This window comes from Urocitellus parryii, chromosome 5 (genome assembly GCF_045843805.1).
Source record: "Urocitellus parryii isolate mUroPar1 chromosome 5, mUroPar1.hap1, whole genome shotgun sequence".
Classification (NCBI taxonomy): domain Eukaryota; kingdom Metazoa; phylum Chordata; class Mammalia; order Rodentia; family Sciuridae; genus Urocitellus; species Urocitellus parryii.
In genome coordinates this window covers 37,784,791-37,806,491 of record NC_135535.1, presented here as the reverse complement: position 1 = coordinate 37,806,491, position 21,701 = coordinate 37,784,791, and the positions used below count along the sequence as shown (strand labels likewise).

Sequence of the window (21,701 nt, the reverse complement as noted above, 5' to 3'; positions counted from 1 at the left end):
TAAAAGACATATGAAATTTTGTATTGAGAAGATTCTACAACCTTAAGCATATTCTACCTCCCTATGTGATCACTACAGCTCAAAATTCCTACTTTGAGAAATTATATTAAATGTTTTATAAATAATTTTATATGCTAATGTATTTCATATACATATTAATTCAAGCAATTATGGTTTCAAAAATCATATGACTACTATTTAATAATTCCAGTTGAGATCCATTATCTTAAGCCTGAGATTTACAACATTTTGAACATTTGAAAGCTTTTTAAAGAACATATATTGAAATAAATAATTTACATCACTAAAAAATATTTATGTAGAATAATTTTAGATGCTTCCCTGGCTGCAGGATTAGACTTGTTTTTATCTATTTTCTTTTGCCTTTATTCATCTACTTGCATAACAGAATGGGTCATAAGCTCTAGTTTAGAAGAAACTCATTCTCCTTTATGGTGCTCCTTCCTATCATAATCTCCCTCTTCCTTCTACTTTCTACCATTTCTTGCTTGCTCACCTAAATTAAAACCTGATTCTTTCCTGATAATACCTCTTCCCTGGATGGCCAGCCCTATTAGGAATTGTGGGAATTGGCACATACAATGTAGTCCCTTTCTATTGTAAACCTCAGTCTCTTTATGTTAGAAACCTCTTTCAACCTGTCCCCTCTTGTGAAATCTGTGTCCCCAATTTTGCTCATGTTTCTTCCCTTGAAACTGTAAACCCAGAGTTATAGGTCACGGCCTGTCTCCTCTCTGGCTTCAATATCTAGGTGTGCATCCTTTCCTTCTCATCTTTCCAGTGAAATTGTCCTTCCACTTTCACGTTCTCCCTTTCCAGGCAGGAATGTCTACATGTCAATGACACCATCTCCTGCTTCTTAGGTCTCAAACCATGTCCTTGTGAGTTGTCTTCTAGGAGGGTTGCTAATGGAGAAGGTCCCACTGATTGTTTTCCTCAATCTGATCTCTGCTGGATATTGTTAGGAAAAAACAGAAATTATTCTACCTTGTTCAGCAATGAATTAATCTTTATAACTGTCCCGGCTGTCCCACCATCTTCAGTGTGTCTCTTGGTGAAATTCTGCCCATTTTCCTTAAGAATGTTTTGCTCCCATTCTAAACCTAGTCTACACATTCTCTCATTTATATCTGATATTATTATTTCTTTTACTAGTAACCTAATGGTGTCCTTCACATCAAAATTCACCCTTATCTTTATTATGCCCTCTAGATATATTCTCTCAGGATGTCCTCACCTTCCTCTTTTCAGGGATCTCACTGTTCATTTTTACTTTAATGTCATTTCTCCAACATTACTACATCCATTTATTCTATTCTCTCTTACATTTTATCCTCTATTTCTGTCTCTTTCTCATGCATACAAATTGTTGGAAAAATTTAACTGGGAACTGGGTTAGCATATTAACCTCAAGGATTTAAAAATATTCCTTTTACATGAAATGTCATTTTCCTCATTTTTCTGTGTTTATTCTTGATACTAAGTTGGATCCCAAGCCTCATTGTTTATGTGATTCTTTCCCTTATTTCTTCTACATATTGTTAGATCTATCAGTTAAATTCCTATTATGGCTCTTAAGTTTCCTCTCTTCCTTTCCCTTCCCTTCCCTTTCCTCTTCCCTTTCCTTTCCTCTTCCCTTCCCTTTCCTCTTCCCTCCCTCCTTCCCCCCTTCCTTCCTTCCTTCCTTCCTTCCTTCCTTCCTTCCTTCCTTCCTTCCTTCCTTCCTTCCTTCTTTTCTTCTTTCTTTCTTTCTTCTCTGGTGATTAAACCCAGGGGTGTTTTACCTTAGAGCTACATACATTCTTAATCCTTATTTTTTAGGCATGGCCTCACTAAGTTGCTCAGGCTGGTCTCAAATTTGCAATCCTTCTGCCTCAGTGTCACAAATAGCTGGGAATACAGGCCTGCTGGGATTGCGGTCATGCACAGCCATGCCTGCCTACCCCTTCTTTTCAATCTTGACTGTCACCATTATGTATTAGACTCTTGTTACATCCTGTAATGATATCCTCAGTAGCTATGTTAGTCAGCTTTTCATCACTGTGACCAAAATACCTGACAAGAGCAACTTAGAGGAGGAAAACTTTATTTTGGGTTCATGATTATATAATCCCCAAGGGCATGCCCCAGTGCCCTACTTCCTCCAGTCATACCCTATATGCCACCTGTAGTTACCACCCAGTAATCTATAAAAATAATTAATCCATTAAATGGATTAATCCACTGATTAGTTAAGCTCTCACAATATATTCATGTTGTTTCTAAACATTCCTGCATTGTCATGGGAGCTTTGGGAAGGACACCTCATATCTAAGCCATAACACCCTAACATAGGTGGCCTGTCTGTCCATCTACTCATTTTAATTGATTGTTCTTACATACAATTTAGATGTCATATGCCTTCTCAGTCGAAGTTTATTATCTGAAGAGTAAGGCCCAGACATGAAGATTTGGGTCTGTGAAACATAAAGGTGAGGATGAGAAGCACAATATGTAGGAGTAACTTTATATTTCAAGTGTTTTACTTAATCTCATTCCCTACAAAATATATTCTAGAATTTGTGACCAGTTGGAATTTGTCTCTTCTCTAGCTTTTCATTCTAATTCCTCCACTGCTTCTCCTCATACAGCTGATGCATCCGCCCAAACTTTATTCATTCAGCACAATAGATTGAATTTATTCATTTTTAGCAAATATTAGTTAAACACCTACTGTGGGCCAATAATTGAGTAAATTCTCGTATTTAAACATACTTGACACATCTTGCCATTAGGTTCTTTGTTACATTTACCTATATTATTTGATGTTACACACAGGTTTATTTATTCTTCAAATCCCAGCTTAAATGTGGGGTCTTCATTAAAACTTTCAAGGACATGTCAAGCTTTAAAATTATAGGTTCCTGAACTTCAAATCAGGCTTTCTGAATCATAACCTCAAGTAGTGAAGTCTCTGAAACCACATATATCTAAGCATCTCTGAGTGTTTCTGACACTCTTAAATTTGGGGAATTACTGGATTAGATTACTCAGGAACTTTTGAGGATAAGCAAACAGTGTCAGACAAGTCCTTCAAAAGGTGACAGGTGTTTTCCCAGTGGGAGGGAAGCAGATCATTTCTATGCAGACTCTGCAAGAATAAAATATGTTCAAATCCAGGCAGGTGGCTGCATCAGGGTGGTCTAACACAGTTTGTAAAATGGTCTCAATCATTGGACAGAAGCTGAAGTTTAGGTAACTGGCAAAAAAAAAAAAAAAAAAAAAAAACGGGACAATAATTCTGAAATAAATGAGAGAAGTTCAGAACTCCGAAAGCAAGGCAGAGAAGTTGTTAATGCTGAAGTTTGGAAACCACCCAATTTCTCTCTAAACTCTTTGCTTGTAGGGAAAGAGTTTTAGAGACAAACACAATGTGTTTGTCTTTGTTTTATTCAAAATTTCTAGCAGAAGATCTGAGGTGTTGGAGGCACTTAAATGTTGAAGGAAGAAATGAGTTGTTTTCTTCTAAAATGTATTGTTTTTCACAAAGGTGTTTACTCCACTGCTGTATATTATTTCTGCACATCCATAAGGCAAAATTATAAATATTTTCTACTGAGAAAATGTAAAAATTATTTTAATTAAGAAGAGTCATTTATATGACAATAAAATATTAATTACAAATTAAATAATATTTTAATTTTTCATCTTTAAAATTAAGTTTGGGGTCTAGGTATATGTTTATATTACTTATTAGGTAAATTATAATACTTATTAGGTAAATTTGTTTTATCTGTGTCCACATGAATTGTTTGAGTATGAGAGGTGAGTAAGAACTAGGGATTCATTGTTCGGAATGGAAGCAGTTTTATAGTTGTTGCAAACTTTTAATTTATGGTAGTCTAAGATTAGTCACAGTGTATAGCCAGCTCTGAGTCACTGACTCTATACTTTTTTTTGACATAAAGTGAAATCAAATTTGGCTTACTCTCTCACTCCTGGTGTTTGACCTTAACTTTCCTTCCAGGGATTATTGGGTATTTTTTCAGTGTAAACTTGGTCGTATGTGGACACAGCTAAATATGCATCATGGTGATTGAATTTATGAGGAGATTAGTGTTTGGTGTCTAAACTGGTTCCATTATTGCAGTCAAACATGCTGAAATAGGGCAGTAAAAATGAGGGTTCCCCAAAGCATAACATGGGTACTTTAAAAGCATGTTATGTCAACATATGTCATATGTACCAATAGAAATAATATAACAAGTCCATGTGTGTGCAAGATAACTTTTGGAACCTTGAATTGGCTCAGAGTGCACACAATTATTTATATTATCATCAAGTCTTAGTAAACCTGCTGATTTGATATCAAGATTTTAAAACTTGATCTTTGTGGAAGATAATTTTATAGTTTGGGTTAATTCAATCTCTTAAAGTTCTATAATTTAGAATCAAAAGGGAAAACATAAGCTACATCCATCAGATGTAAAAAATTTGAAAGGAAATAAAATATGAAGTTGCAATTTTTATAAGTATCTTTTTCAGCAGTGACTTCTTTATTAGTCTTTTGTCCAAGGGGACTGTCACACATATGCAGGGACCCACTGGAAATACTGTGAGTTTGCAACTATACAATGATAGATATGATTGACTGGGAATATATTAACTTTCCCCCATTTTTTAACCTACTCTTATTTCATTGAATATTCCTGCACTGTTTACTAGAATATATGTAAACTCTGAATCCTCTTCTGCACAGCCGACAAGAAACTACTTAAGAAATGAATCTACTATTCACAATATATATTGAGATCCTTATTTTGTGGATTTCCCTAAGTGCTGCAGAGATTACTCAGAAAACTATGATTATGGCTAAATCTGATCTCCATTTACCAGCTTGTTTTTTTAAAATAAAATATTTATATCATTTATAAGAATTTAAAAATTCTTATGTAACATTAATAGATTGAATGTGGGTGGTAAAAATGTTTTTAATGTTTGCAAATTAATGCACTAACTCAAAAATTCACATTGTTTTCTTCACCCCGTCCTCGGAATCCAGGTGAAAAGTCAAGGACTCAGAAAATGGCTTGGTTCTCCATTCTTAAGCAAGTGAATTGACATATTCTATTTACCAGTTTGTAACTGCTGAAAACATAAAACATTATAGTTGCTTGTCACTGATCAAAGAAATAACTATTAACATTAGTAATTTAATTGAAATTCAGGTGGTATAGCTTTTAAATAGACTTCATTATTATATATAATAGTTTTCTTATGGTGAACATCTGATAAGTGTTTTTTTATACTTCTTACAGTACCATGGACTGTTGACCAACAGATACTTGTTTACTGCTTACTAAAAAGGCTTAGAATTTGAGATTCAAGACCCAAATTTGAGTGCCAGAAGAACTTGGGGATCTCTGCCTTGTATATTCACCTAACTCTACCAGCATCATAAAGACATATCCAATGCATATAAATGCATACTCACTAACATGTTGGTCAGTTTTATACATTGAATCATTTAGTAATTCAGGAGAAATAGATTTCACTCAAGGGTTTAATGAAAACACGGAATATGAATTGGATGTTGCTTATTGGCAGCTTCAGAATTTAGAGAGGCTTAGAACCAGCAACCTAATTATAGGAGAATGAGTTGGTATTTGTCCCAAACCTTGAATTTCATAGGCAAATACTTAGTCTGATATAGAATAATAAAATCATCTAGTTTTTTAAATATTCTTTTTTTGTTGTTACTCAATATACCGAAAGAAAATGTCAGTTGTATGTATCAAAACAAAGCACACCTCTCATTTGAAGTATCTTGGGTAGGGGGTTTCAGGGAGATCAGAAGGAGATTATGGATGGGCTGGAGCACTCCTGTTGAGCCACCCTGTGGCACTGTCACTATTAATGAAAATAGTGAGGTTAATAGTGAAGAGTAAACAGAATCCCAAAATGCAGCAAGAGAAAATGTGTAGTGGAGAAAGGAGTGTAATATGAGGGGTCAGACTGAGATGTAAACTGACTAGAGCAGAGGGTATTTTATTGGAAAAAGTATGGAAGGGAAGGTTACTCTCCCAGTTTTTTATAATTGTCACAAAAGTTTGAATATGATATAATGGAAAATTGGATACATTGTTTAGACTAAAAAGCAGCATAAGTAAAGCATAAACAAAAATGATTTCCTTTTGGTTATTTTCTTCTAGGCTTGCTTGTCTTTTCATCCTGTTAGTAGGGTCTTTCACAAAACAAAAGATTTTAATTTTGATTGAATCCAGTTTATCCATTTTTTCTTCAGCATTTAACCTATGTGTTATTTTCTCTAAGAATCTTACAATCTTAACAATTTAAATCTGTAATCCATTTTGAATTAATTTTTGTAAAATTCATGAGACTTAGATCAAGGTTCATATTTTGTCTATGGATGCCTAATTGCTTCAGATCATTTGTTAAAAGAACCATCTTTCCCCTATTGAATTGTTTTTTTCTTTTTAAGCTTAAGTATTTTCTTTGCAACTACGCTTGTTAATACTATAATATACACAAAGAACAATATTTCAAGTCTGGTGTCATTTAAGTTAAAGAGATTCATTAATAAAGAATTTCCAGATGTAGATACTCCAAAATATCTCTAAGCCATGTAATTAGAACAGCTATCTCCAAATACTACCTTATTTTAGAGATATTGGCATAATTAAAAATAATTCCAGAATTTAAAAAAATAAGTCATAATTTTTAAATATATATTCTATATTAAAACTAAATGAAATTTCTAATAGAACTTTTCTTCCCTCTCCTTTCTTTTTTCAATTGGCATTTTGTAATGTGTGATTCTGAACTAGTTCCAGTGTATAAATAACATGTAACCTTAACTTTTACCTCCTCAAAACAAGGGCTACTTTCTGTTTTTTGACCTTGGAAACAAAGTGCAGGACAAGTGTAAGCAACTGTGGACAGGGAATTACCAAAAGCAAAAGCATAGCTTAAGCAATGAAACATGGACATCTTTTAAATACTTTAGGGGAACCTGATTCCAAGGAAACAAATTCAATTTTTAATGACCTATATGCAGTGGCTTTTCCCAAGCAGCAGTGCCATTGGGGTCAGGCCCAGCCTTGTGCTTTTCTGTGCTGTGCTTCCCAGCTAACCCAATACTCCAACTCCAGGAGATATCTTTCCCTTTGTAGGTTCAGAGTATTGGGAGCTTTTTGTATAAGTTAGATGAACAAAGGCCCTTTGTGGGAATCTTCAGGCTTGCGGTCACCGTATTTTTCTACCACAGCTAAGCAGACCATATATCAAGGGCAATCTCTATTTTATTTTGATTCTTCATTAATAATTTTTAGACCTTGGACTACAAACCTACATTATGTTTATGTTTTTATTAATTTATTTTTTAACTGTTTTAGATAAAAAAACATAAATATTGTGCACATTAAAGGGCACCATGTAATATTTTGATACATGTAGGCACTGTATAGTTTAATCAGGTAAAATATCTGTTTCTTCAAACATTTATAATTTCTTCATGTGAAAACTTTCAAAATCTTTTTTTCTGGATTTTTGAAATGTACAGTGTGTTGTGGTTCTCTATAATCACCCATTTGTGCAGTAGTACATCAGAACAGTTTATTCCTCTCTTTCACTTGGTACCCATTCATCAACCTTTCCCCATTCTCACCCCTAGTCTCTGCAACCTCTTGTAACCACCTCACGCTCTTGACTTCCATGAGATCAAATTTTTTATATTCCACATGTGAATGAGATCATGCTGTACTTGTCTTTTGGTGCTGGGCTTATTTCACTTACATTATAATCACATCTAATGTACATGCTAACTTTTGATTCATTTCCTATGTCTGGAAATAGTTCCCATGTTTAATAATAATACCTGCACATTAAACAATCCACTTCATAACTTAGATGCCCCCAAAATATTAATGACATTTTGTAAACCAAGAAAGTATTTTAAACCATGGTTGTTGTGCAGAAATTCACAGTCAGAAAAACCTCAGAGTGGAAAAAAAGTTTACACTGTAAAATAATAATTTAAAACACATAAATGTACACACACTGTTACACAACTCTTCTTACAGAACTATGTATGGTGAAACTTTGCCTTTATTGAAAGCCACTGAAGGTGTATTTTGCTAAACTGCTGCTCTAGTTATTTTTGTTTGGAAAATCTATCATCAAAGGGTACAACTGACCATTGGATAAGAAAAAAATATATATATGCTGTGGAAATCAGAAAGTTTCAAGGTCTTTCAAGTTGTATAAAAATGGATCTTTGGAAATGGCTAAATGTTTTCTCTATGAAAATTCAGCTGAAATGTGATATCAAATCAGTTGAAAAAAAGTGTATGCAACTATTGCTAGAATTCAAACTTGGTACTCACATATGCTAAAGAGCTTTAGGATACAGTTGATTGACCTTGTCCCACATGGCTACATGATTTGATCATGTGTAAATTTTGTGAAACATTGCAGTTGTTGAGGATTTGCTTATAATCCTGTCAAACTTTACTTTCTTAGTCTTTTAAGAGATACATACAACTTGTCAGAAGGCAAAGACAGTCTAGTTCTTTATCTGGAAGACACCTGGAAAATTAGATCCTGTGAGTGATACAGAGTCAGGTTGATTTTTCCACGTACAAACTTCACTCTGCTTAAGTACAGTTTACAACTGTCCCTACTGATAGTAACTGCTGTCTTCTTGTTTTGTTTTCTGAAAAATCTGCTCTGATTGGAAGGGGGAGCTTGCTGCCAGCTGGAATGGGCTGTAGAAGAGGAGGCTAGGTGTGTGTCTGAAGCAGGAGTGGAGGAACTGATGAGCATAAGGGCCAGGCAGGGGTCATAGCACTGCAGCATCAGGGAGCCCTGGGTCAGCGGTGCCATCCCTGCCTACATGGTGAATGCCAATGTTGTGTGGTGGTCTTAACATGTCACTAAGGATCCAAGAGCCATTGGGGGATGCTTGATGGCTGCTGCCCAATAACCATCCTCACTGAGCCTTACAAGCCAAGCTATTTTCCCACAACTCAATGAGTTCTAAGAACTTTTTGTAGATTTCTTGGACTTTTCTATTTAGAAAATTATTTAAAAACAGGAATAGTTTAGTTTGTAAATAGGGACAGTTCTATTTCTTCTTTTCTGAACTGTCTGCTTTGTATTTGCTTCTTGCCTTACTGCACTGAATAGAACTTCACTTCAGTGTTGAATAAAAGCAGTGACACAGGACATTCTTGCCTTTTTCCTTATCTCATGGTAGAAAGCATTCAATTCTTTTGCTACTACATATGATGTTTAGTTGTAGAACTTTAGTAGATGCTCTTTAGCAAGTTGAAGAAATTCTCCTCTATTTATATTTTTCTAAGAATTTGTAATATGAATGTGTATTGGATTTTGTCAAGTGCTTTTTTTTTTGCATTAATGTGTTTGTGTGATTTTTTCCTCTATGGTTTGAAAATATATTGAGTTACACTGATCTGACTGGTTTTCCAAGAAATGAACCAGCCTTAGGTTCTTAGGATCAATGACCCCTGCCTTGGCCATGGTGTATGTATTTGCATATTACTATCTTAGTTTGTTTTATGTTGCTATAACAAAATACCTTAGCTCAGATGATTTTTAAAGAATAATTCACTTGGCTTAAAGTTCTGAAGGCTAGTGAATCCAAAAGCATGGCTCTAATATAGGCTTGTCATCTGGTGAGGACCTTCTTTGTGCTCCAGAACACATGTAAGGGTATCCTACAGCAAGACAGAGCAAGCATGCTAACTCTGGTAGAAAACCAGTAATGTCATGATTGCCCCAACCTCATCTAAATCACTTCCTAAAGGCCCTGCCTACAAATTCCTTTAACATATGAATTTGGGGATTGAGACTTTAACACATGACTTTTCGGGGATATATTCAAATCACAGCAATTACTGAATTATTTTTACTGAAATTTAGCTAAGAATTTTTGTACCTACATTCATGAGGGATGTTGACCTCTACATGGGTTCTCTCTCTCACTCTTTCTTTCTCTCTCTCTGTGCACTGTCTTGGTCTAGTTACTGTATAAGGGGAATACTAGCTTCATAAAATTAATTTTTTCTACTTTCTGGAATAGATTTTGTAGAATTATTGTTATTTTTTAAATCTTTGGAAGAATTTCCTAGTGAAACTATCAGCCTGAAGATCTCTTTATAGAGAGTTTTGAAATTATGTTTATGTGCTCACAGGATGCAAAGTTGTAACTGAAATGTAATATCAAAGCATTATTTAAAAATAGTACTTATAAATAAACCATGGATTTAAAAAATCTCAAAACAAATTTTCAAAAATACATTGAATTGAATGAATTGCAATGTATTTAATTAAAATGAAAATACAACATATCAAAATTTATGGGACTGAGTTAAAGTAGTGAAGGAAAAAGTAACAGTAGTAAATGCATAGAGTAGAAAATAGGAAATATCACAGGTTAATAATCTAATCTCCCTTTGCCCAAGGTCTTAAAAAGAAAAGGAAGATAAACCTGAACTATTGAAAAGAATGAGAACAATAAAGATAAAAGCAGAAATTGATCCAATTGAAAAGAGAAAAACAGGAAGAATCAATAAAACATGATTTTTTGAAAAGATAAATGAAACTGACAAACCTCTAGCAAGCTTGATAAAGACAAAAAGATAAAACACACATCACAATCTTTAGAAATAAAATCATGACAGACACTATAGACATCAGAAGGATAGTTTAAAAAAATCTACAAAAAACTCTGCATAAATTTTATATTTTAGATGAAATGGACTCATTCTTTTAAAAGTGCAGCTATAATAGTTCATTAATATGAAAGGAAATTTGAATGGCCCTGTAAGTATTAGAGACATTAAATTTATAAAAGGTCTGTCTCAGTCCATTTGGGTTGCTATAATAAAATGCCATAAACTGGACGGCTTATAAACAACAGAAATTTATTTACCATAGTTCTGGAGGTTGGGAAGTCCACAGTTGATGTGATAGCAGGATAATTATTTGTTTGTTTATAGATGGCTCTTTCTCACTGTATACTCACATGGTGTAGAGCCAAGGTGGCTCTCTGAGGCCTTCTTCATAAGGGAATAAATTCCATTCATGAGGGCTCTGCCCCCCTAATCACTTCCCCAAAGCTTCTGTCTCCTTATATGGTCTCATTGGTGGTTAGGTTTCAACTTCAGTATTTTGGAAGACACAAAACATTAAGATCATAGCAGCTTCCTTTGATATCACTCTGATAGAGAAAGGAAGAGCACCTCTGTTACTGCCATATTGGGGGTGGATATCCAGCTTCCCCATTTGACCTTTATTGACACCTAAGGAGAGGACTTTCTGGGCAAGAGAGTTTGGCTCACTCTTGGCCTCCACAGAGAGCACCCTAACCAGGAGTAGGACGCTTTCTTACTGCTTCCACGTATCTTCCACTGATGGTGGAGAGGTCTTGTTATGATAAAGTGAATGGAAGTCTTAGCTCCCTATTTTATCTTCTCTAACATCACTCTGTCAAATGTGACTGGGGAAAAAGATAAGGAAGAAGACTAAGCTCCTGGTGAGTCTTTATTGACATAGGAGGGAGCAAGACCACTGTTTTTGCTATGCTTTTTAATAGAGTAGAACTGTTATTGTTTAAAATTTTTCTTTCTTGCTAGGCTGCACTGTTTTGTGGTGATTTTATTTGTTTTAATGGACTTGAGAGAGCAGGTTTTTTATGGGAGCTTTTATCAACTGGTTGGCATTTCTGGATTGTTGACTTGGGGCAATACTAAGGCAAAAAGGAAACTTGAGGAATTCACCACCATGCTGTTATTCTGGTCCTGGTTTCCCTACCTGTTTGACTTTTTCCTTTCAACTCTTTAGAGTTGTCTTTGGTTTGTTTTATATGTAATGTCCATGGCTTTTAGTTGTACATAGTAAGAGGAATAGAGAAAAGTTCATCAACTCCATCTTCCTTGAAACTAAAGTCCATCAGAGGGTGTATTTTTTAATATCATACTTGATATTAAAGTATCAAGTACTCCTAGGGACTATTGGGAACACTGATAAAGCAATATATTTCTTAGGCTTAAGATTTCAGACCTTCATTGGAACTCAGAGAGAACATCATTTGGTCATTTCATTTTGCAGGCATGGGAAATGATGCTCAGAACTTAAGTGCCTACTGTTTTGTACAATTAGGTATTAGCAAAATTGTCAATAGTACAAGACTCTTTCTACTACATTATGATGGCTACCCTGCTTTGTAAGTTCCATAGATAATTTGTGTGTAGTGGATTTGGAATAGTTTTGTTTTGTTTTGTTTTCACAGTGTCACAATATCTAAGTAGAATCATTGTAAAGTAGGGAAATTTTTTTCCCTATAAAAACTTTCTCAATTACATGTACAGGTACACTTGTGAGTATATACATATTTTTGTTCAAACAGCTTTAAAAGTCAGGAAAACTAAAGTTCAATTTTCAAATATGTGCTTAACCTATAACACTAAAAATACTGTAAGTTAATATAATCAGATCTATGAAATACTGAGGCCATTCTCAGAAATAGTTTAAGTTCCAAGACTCATATCACATATTTTTTTTTTGGTCTTAGACCAGTTCCAAAGTGTAATGTTTACCATTTTCAAATTGCTTTAGGTATCAAATTCTAAATTTAAAATTTTAAAGTCCTTTTAAATGTAATGTCTTTTGTACAAAATGAATTTGGGTCACTTTGCATAATTCTCCCTGAATCCATTGATGTTGTAATACCTTTAATTAAGTGGACTGCAGGCAACCACTCTTTGCTTCATTCAAGCTCCAGCTAATGCCAGCTGTTCTTCAAGCAGCATTTTATTAACTTATTTAGGAACTGGGGCATATCTTATTACCCTATTTTCCATTCCTGTCCTATGCAGCTGTAGCTGATACTTTTCATAACAGCCTTTACATATCAACCTCCTACCTAATTTTTTTCCCTTGTTCTTTTTTACTTCCCCCTTTCAAGTAAGTGTATGTTTGTACGCAAAAGTCCTCTTCTTTCTTTCTGGTAACCATATTACTTGAAAGTTTCAGGATTTTGTCTGTTGTTTGTATGAGATTATAAACTTCATGGAAAATATTTACTAATGGTATAAACATTCTGTAATGTAGAATAAATGAGTTTTGATGACATAAACATTTCTTAAATAACAATACATCGTTATTCTTAATTTCAAATCGGTACAATGAAATATAAAGAAAGGGATTGAATGGAGTTGTTGTACATATTTTTGTTAATCTTGGCTTAGTGAATTTCAAATAGTACAAGTTTCATGGCATAAAATGTGTTAAGTTTGGACAGGATACTTTTTAAAATACAAGACATGCATAAGTAGCAGCCACTATAAGATAAAATGCTTTCAAAATTCAAATAAAATAAAAGTAACATTTCTTAGTTGTTAATGAATTATTGTAAATGAACTTTTTACCACCTTCTCACTGCAACCTTGAAGAAATCATGCATTTCTTTTGTACTTAGACTCTTTGTTATGAAGAATTACTACCTTAAAAATAATTTATGAAATTAGAAACTGATATTATTCCATATAGATTATAATAATTAAATATTTATCAATTAAAGGATGCATTAAAAATTGGTAGCCCAATTTTCTGAAGTTGTTACTAATTAAATTAACCCTACTTTATATAGGGTTTTTAAAAACTCAAGATTCTGTTTTATGTTTTTAAATACAACTACATTAATGACATTTATTATACCACAAGAGAGCAAATATTTTAAAACTTTAGATCTGAAATGTTAAGTGAACTTTGTATTTAGGATGTTAGTGTTTAAATGCATTAAGACATGCCTTTTAAAAGCTGAATAGGAGGCTGGGCTTGTAGCTCAGTGGTTGAATACCTGCTTAGCATGTATAAGGCACTGGATTCAATTCCATAGTACCACAAATAAATACATTAATAAAGAAATCTATTTTTCCAGGCATGGTGACTATTGCCTATAATCCCAGTTACTAGGAAGCTGAGGTGGAAGATTACAAGTTCAAAGCAAATCTCAACAATTTAGCTAGGTAGGGAGCTTGGGATAAAGCTCATTTGGTAGAGTGCTTGCCTTGAATGCACAAGGCCCCGGGTTCAATCCCCAGCACCAAAATACAAAACAAACAATTTAGCTAGGTCCTAAGCAACCTAGTGAGACTCTTTCTCAAAATAAACAATAAAAAAGTGATAGAGATGTAGCTCAGTGGTACATTGCCCCTGGGTTCCATCCTCAGTACCAAAACAAATAAAATAAAAACTGAATAGGATGCTATTCTCAGAAGTGATTTTAGGAGCTTTGCCTATGAAGTAAACAGATACCAAATAATAGTAGAAAACAGTTGTAAGCACAGGCTTTCTTTCTTGTATGGATACATGAGGAATAGAGTAAAACTCATGATTGCTTTTTCTGTTAAAAGTTTATACTTATAAAATATTATACAGAAAGTACCAACATTTAGCACTTTTAGTTTCTATATACATGTATAACTTGTGACTTAATTGGATATTATTGCTTCATTTTAATGGGAAATCTTTTTGTATTTTTATTTTCTACTTACAGGAAATTTATATATAGTGCAATGAATAGAACTGTATAAATGAACAGAAGTTTAAAAATTCAGTGAATTTGAAAAAAATGCATAATCCACATAGCCATTATCTAATTAACATCTAAACCATTTCCATCTCCCACAGAATTTCTTCTGGCATAAATACTTCTCAAGGACCTGCCATCCTGATTTCAGTCAGCATAGATTAATTTCAGTTGTTCTTCAACTGTAATGGCTCTTTTATAGCTGGCCTGTTTATTTTGATATAATTGTGAAATTCATGTTGGTATAGTCTCAGTAATATGTTCTTTCATTGATGACTCATTTTCAATCATGTGAATATTCCTTTTTTGTGTGTTTGCTTTTGATGGACACATGGATTTTTTGCAAGCTTAATATTATGAACAAAAATGCTACACATATTTTTGTACAAACTTTTTTTGGTATGAAATTGCTGGGTGTTAAGCCAGGTGCATGTTTATTCAAGAAAATAGTTTTCAATAGTGTTTGTACTACATTAAACGTAAACTCAATAGCAACGTGTGAGAGTTCTAAGTACTTCTCATTTTTAGCAGAATTTATTATCAGTCTTTTTAATTTTAGTTATTCTGTTTGGTCTAAAATAATATTACCATTGTAACTTTAGTTTGCATTTCCCTATTGATTAAAGATGTTGGGTACTTCCATGTGGTTGTTGGTCATTCATATACAGCTAGTCCTTGCTTTAAAACATGGCATGGGATCTCAAAAATGACTATACAAGCTGAATTTATTCAAAGAAAACTTAATAAAACTTAAATTATAATTGTTCTGTGATCTTCAAAAATGTTTATGATAACACTAAAACATTCTTATTGTCAGTTTTAAATGTATGTGAAAATTTAAAAGTACTGAAATTAATATTTAATGTAATGTAATTTAAAATGTTAGAAACATTGAGAATTAGCATTTCATATTTTTAGAAAAGACTTAGTAAGGGCTGGGGATGTGGCTCGCCTGGCATGCGCAGGGTACCTTAGCACCACATAAAATAAAGATGTTGTGTCCACCAAAAACTGAAAAATAAATATTAAAAAATTCTCTCTCTCTCTCTCTCTCTCTCTCTCTCTCTCTCTCTCTCTCTCTTAACAAAAGACTTAGTAAAAGTGTTTTCTTATTCTCAGTGTCTAGTTTATGATATAGAAAGCATCTTTTTTGTGCTTTGGTGAATTGTTGTATTCCTTTCAAAGTTTGGATCATCTTCCAAGATTTTCTCCTTTGCATCTTTAATATAATAAAATATTTGTAAGAGTTCCTTTAATGTGAAATTTTTGTTGGCATTACTTCTCATGGGGCATCATCCTCCATCTTTTTCATCATAACCATTTTTCTTATTTATATTCATTCATCCATAAGTTTGTCTTTACTAAGTTGTTCCATCTGTCTATCTGAAGCTTCTTGAATAGCAGCAGTGTCAACATTCCCGTGGTCAGCCATGTCTTCTAAAACTCAATTAAGTTTGGTTCGAATTAACTTCCAGCATTAACACTTGTGTTACTCTGCTGCCATCTTTGTGGGCCAATGTGTCTTGTGAGTTCATCACTGAGAGGCAAGGAGACAACATAATTACATAATTTGCTAGCTGTGCACTCACTGAATAATGAATACACGATGGCAAACTGATGACAAATCTTGAAAGGAAAAAATGTGATTGGTTACTGATTGCATCTGTCATTTGTAGTGATTTTTGCAGATAAAGCTATCTGCAAAAGCTTTTTTTAACAAAATTATTCACAGTTAATATACCATTGTTACAAATTTGAACCCTGTTTTGGGGGAACAGATGTTAATTAACTAAACAATAGTAACAGAAATTCAATCAAATTTAATGTGCAAAGTGAGGGTTAATCTCTTTGGGGAGAATTTTCTGTTAAGTCTTAGGTACATTTTTGTTTTCTGGAATTGTTTTGTCTTTGAATATTGAATATTGATTTATAGTGCTTTATATATTTTGGATGCAAGTCTTTTGTATTAGTCAGCTTTCTATCTTTATGACAAATATCTGAGATAAACAACTTACAGGAGGGAAGATTTACTTTGCCTCACATTTTTAGAGTTTTCAGTCCATGGTTGTTTTGAGCCTGTGGTAAGGCAGAGCAACATGATAAGGATTGAGTGGTGGAGCAAAGCTGTTCACTTCATGGCAGCTAGGGGGCAGAGAAGAGAGGTGATGGGCTGTGTTCTCAATATCCTCTTCAAGGGCATTCCCCCATGACCTAACTTCACTAGGTTCCATCTCCTAAAAGTTCCACCATCTCCATGTAGTGCCACAGGCAGGTGACCAATCCTTTAGCATATGTGCCTTTGTGGGGCATTTAAGATTCAAGCCATAACATCCCCTAGTAGATGTACATTTACTAAGTATTATCTCCTAGTTGATAGATTGACTTTCTATCTCCTTAATGACACCTGTGGATGAGGAGGTAATTTTAATTTTGATGAAAATCCAAGTTAATAATTTTTAATCTCATGCTGGTACAGGATATATTATTCTGTATATTTTCTAGAAATTATATAATTTTAGTTTATTCATTTTTTTATTCATCTCAAATTGTGTGTGTGTAGTATGAAGTATGATTTGAGGTTCATTTTTTATACATTTACAAAATCTATATAATTTTTCCAGGACAATTTTTTGAAAACTTTTTCTTTCCCTTTTGGAATTACCTTGGGACTTTTATAATAAATCAATCAACTGTCATTTGAATCTATTTTTGAATGTTTTCTTCCATTTATTTATCTTTATGATAATATCACACTGCTTCATTAATATAGCAGTATAATAAATCTTGAAGTCAGGTAATATAAGTTTTACAAATATGTTCTTTTTCAAAATTTTGGCTACTTTTGGGTATTTGTATTTCCATATAAATTTCATACTTAAAATCATCTTTAATTTTTACAAAAATGTCTGTGTCATTTTCATCAGAACTCCATAGAATGTACATGAATTTTGGGGGGAACTGACATGGTAATATTGAACTGTCAGTCAGGTATGGTCTTGCACCCCTGTAATCCCAGCAGCTAGGGAGGTTGAGGAGGATGGCAAATTCAAGGCCAGCCTCAGCATCTTAGCAAGACCCTGTCTCAAAATAAAAAAAATAAAAAGTCTGGGTATATAGCCCAGTGGTAGAGTGTCTGTGGGTGCAATCTCCAGTACCACCTAAAATAAAATAAAATAAGTTGTCAATGAACTATTTCTTTATCTCTCAAGGCTCCTTTAATTATTTCAGCAATTTTATAGTTTTCAGTGAGTTTGTTAAAATTATTATGTCTTTTGTTAAAATTATTCTTATGAAATGTTTTTGTTATTTAAAGTAGATTTATTTTTAGTTATCAGTTTGATGCAGAATATAGAAACACATTGGAATTATATTCTGTCTTCAATAAATTCTTTTCTTAGTTCTAGAAGTTTTTAAAATATATTCCTTTAGAATTGTCTACATTAAAATATTATGTTATAGAATTAAAGTCATTTTTACCTCTTTCTTAATTCCATGATTTTTTTCTTATTTTATCACACTGGCTAGATTTCTTAATACAGTGCTTTTTAAAAAGGTAATTTGTATTGGTGCATTATAATTATTTATAGTGGGGCTTTGTTGTTATATATTCATATATGCAGATAATATAACTTAAGTCAATTTCATTTCTCAGTAGAAGTAAAAGTTAACATCTTTTCATTCTTCCTAGTCTTAGGGGAAAGATCAGTTTGTATAACGTTGCTGTAGACTTTCTGTAAATGCTCTGTATCAAATTGAGATTAATTTTATCTATAGTTGACTCCACATATTTGTTTTTGAATAAATATTGAATTTTGTAACTAGACTTTATAAATTTTTGAGTTGGATTTTTTATTCAGTTACTGTGATTACTTACATGAATTTTTTTAATGTTAAGTGAAACTTACATTCCTAGGTTAACCCATACTTTATCAGATGCATTGACCTACAATGTATGACTAGTTTTGATGTGCTAATATTTTATGTAGAGTTGTTGTATCTATGTTCAGGATACAATATTGGTCTGATCATTTCCTTTAAGAGAAATATCTTCTGTAGGTATTTATATCAAGCCTGACAAAAGTAGTTGAGAAGTATTCTTTCCTTGTATCTTCTCACAATTAGTTTTATTATTATTATTTAATTATATATTGTTTGATAGAATCTCACAATGAAACCATCTAAAATTGGAGTTTTCTGTTGTGGTGACTTTTTATGACTTTGACTTCTTTAGTAGATTTGGGGCTGTCCATATTTCCTATATCACTTTATGAAAATTGTATTTCCAAAATATTTGACCATTTTATCGGTCATATTAATTTGCTTAAGGTTTTTGGCATCTGTAGTGATAATTTGCTTTTATTTATGACATGAACTATGTGTTTTTTCTCTTTTTCTCTTCATACATATTGATAAGTGTTTCTAAACTTTACTAAACTTTCCAAAGAACCACTTTTGATTGGTTAATGTTCTCTATTAATTGTGTTTTCCATTTAATTGATTTCTGATTAATTAAATTATGTTTAATTTACAAATATTTGAGACTTTGATATAGACCCTTGTGTAAGCCCTTTTTAACTTCTATTTTTATTGGAGAACACTTATATAAAACTTAACTTTAAAAATTATTGAGATGTTTTCTTCATTGGATTATCATGCACATTTGAAAATAATGTATATCCTTCAGTTGTTGGCTATATAATTCTGTCTTTAATTCAATATTGTTGAGAGTGTTTTGCAAAATATCTGTATCGTTACTAATTGTCAGCTTAAGTCTAACAATTAATGAGAAGGAATTTTATATTTATTCACTTCTTTTTTTCAATTCTATCTGTACTTTCTTCATGTACTTTAAAGATGCTTACCACAAACATACATATTTATAATGTTATATTTTCCTGACTGACCCGTTATAGGTTCTCCCTTTCTATTTTGAATACAGTCCTTGTCTTAAAAGACTCTTTGTCTGATATTAACATTTTATATCTTCTTTTCCTTTTCCTTTTTAATTATTTGTATCATCTTTAAATGTGTCTCTAGTGAACAGCAAAATACATGCCTTGTGGGCAGCATATAATTGAATCTTTTGTTTTTACCTTATCTGACAATCAGTGCTTTTTATTTTATTTATTTATTTTTAGTTTTATTGATTTTATTTTTTTAAAATAATGACAGTGGAATGCGTTACATTCTTATTACACATATAGCGTACAATTTTTCATATCTTTGAATATCGACTATGTTCATGCCAATTCATGCCTTTATACATGTACTTTGGGTTTTTTTGCACTACAATTCTTATTATACATATATACCACAATTTTTCATATCTGTTTATATATATATATAAAGTATGTTGACACTCAATTCGAGTCTTCATACATGTACTTTAGATAATGATGTCCATCATATTCCACTGCCCTTGCTAATCCCCTGCCCCTCCCTTTCCCTGCCACCCCTCTTCCCTATCTAGAATTCATTTAATCCTCCCATGTTCCCCCTCGATACCCCACTATGAGTCAGTCTCCTTATATCAGAGAAAACATTCAGCATTTGTTTTTTTTGGGATTGGCTAACTTCACTTAGCCTTATCTTCTCCAATGCCATCCATTTTCCTGCAAATGCCATGATTTTATTCTCTTTTATTGCTGAGTAAAATTACATTGTGTATATATGCCACATTTTTTTTTATCCATTCATCCATTGAAGGGCATCTAGGTTGGCTCTACAGTTTAGCTATTGTAAATTGTGCTGCTATAAACATTGATGTGGTTGTGTCCCTGTAGTATGCTGTTTTTAAGTCCTTTGGGTATAGTCTGAGTATTTAGTCTACTTAGACTTTAAATAACTAGTTGAGTTGCATTATACTGTTTGCTGATTAGTTTCTATTTGTCTTGTCTCTTTTTAGATTGTCTGTTCTTTATTGTATTATTTTGGGTTAACTGAATATTTTTAGCATTATAATTTAATTTCTCTGTTAGATTTTTAGCTATTTTTTAGATTATTATTTATAGTGGTTGCACAAGTGATTATAATATGATTCTTTAGTTAATTATATCTACTATAATTTTGTATAACTTATATAAAATATATGAATTTGCAACAGTGTAGTCTCATCTATTTTTTCATATTTTGTGCTGCTGTTGTCATATATTTGATAGGTATATATTTTAAATATTTCATAAATATTTCAAATATAATAGTATATATTATAAATCCCAGTGTATTGTATTAATTTTACTTACAGAGCCAGTAGATATTAAATAAATTAAGAAGACTGGATATATTTATCATATCTAGAATTCTTTATTTCTTGCACTTTGGGGGGCTTGTTAAGGCAGTTGGTGCCAGCACCTATATGATGGAGTGCTTACCCTGTATTCTTCTTGCAGTTATACAGTTTCTGGTATAATTCCTAAATTTTTGAGTTTTGTACAACATGAGAGAGAGAGGTCTAATTTCATTTTCCTACATATAGTTAACCAGTTTTCTCAGAACCATGTGTTAAAAAGACTATCTCTTTTCCAAGATATATTTTTAGTATCTTTGTCAAATGTCAGATGGCTATAGGGATGTGGATTTGCCTTTGTGTCTTTTGTTCTCTTCTATTGGTTTTCATGTCTATTTTTATGTCAATGCAATGCTGTTTTTGTCAACTACAACTCTGTAGTATTATTTTATATCAGGTACTGTGATGCCCCCTCCTTTTTTCCCCCTTAATATTGCTTTGATTATTCTGGGTTTATTATTCTTCCAAATGAATTTAAGAATTCTTTTTTCTAATTCTGTGAAGAATGTCACTGGCATTTTGGTGAAGATTGCATTGAATCTCTATATTGCTTTTGGTAGTATGGTCATTTTGACAATACTGATTCTGCTTATCAAAGACAGGGAGTGTCTTTCCCTTTCTAAGGTCTTCTTCAGTTTCTTTCTTTAGTGTTTTAAGTTTTCATTGTAGAGCTCTTTTATCTCCTTGGTTAGTTTAAATCCAAAGTATTTAAATTTTTTTGAGGTTACTGTGAATGGGATGGTTTTTCTGATTTCTTGCCCAGCTTAATCACTATTGGAG

The 21,701-nt window shown here is 32.8% G+C and overlaps 1 protein-coding gene across 1 annotated transcript in view; it reads left to right on the top strand.

The window, feature by feature from the left end:
• Positions 1-21,701, top strand: part of Ptprq (protein tyrosine phosphatase receptor type Q) — a 196,730-nt gene that overhangs the window by 77,513 nt on the left and 97,516 nt on the right. The gene's annotated exons all lie outside the window — the stretch shown is intronic.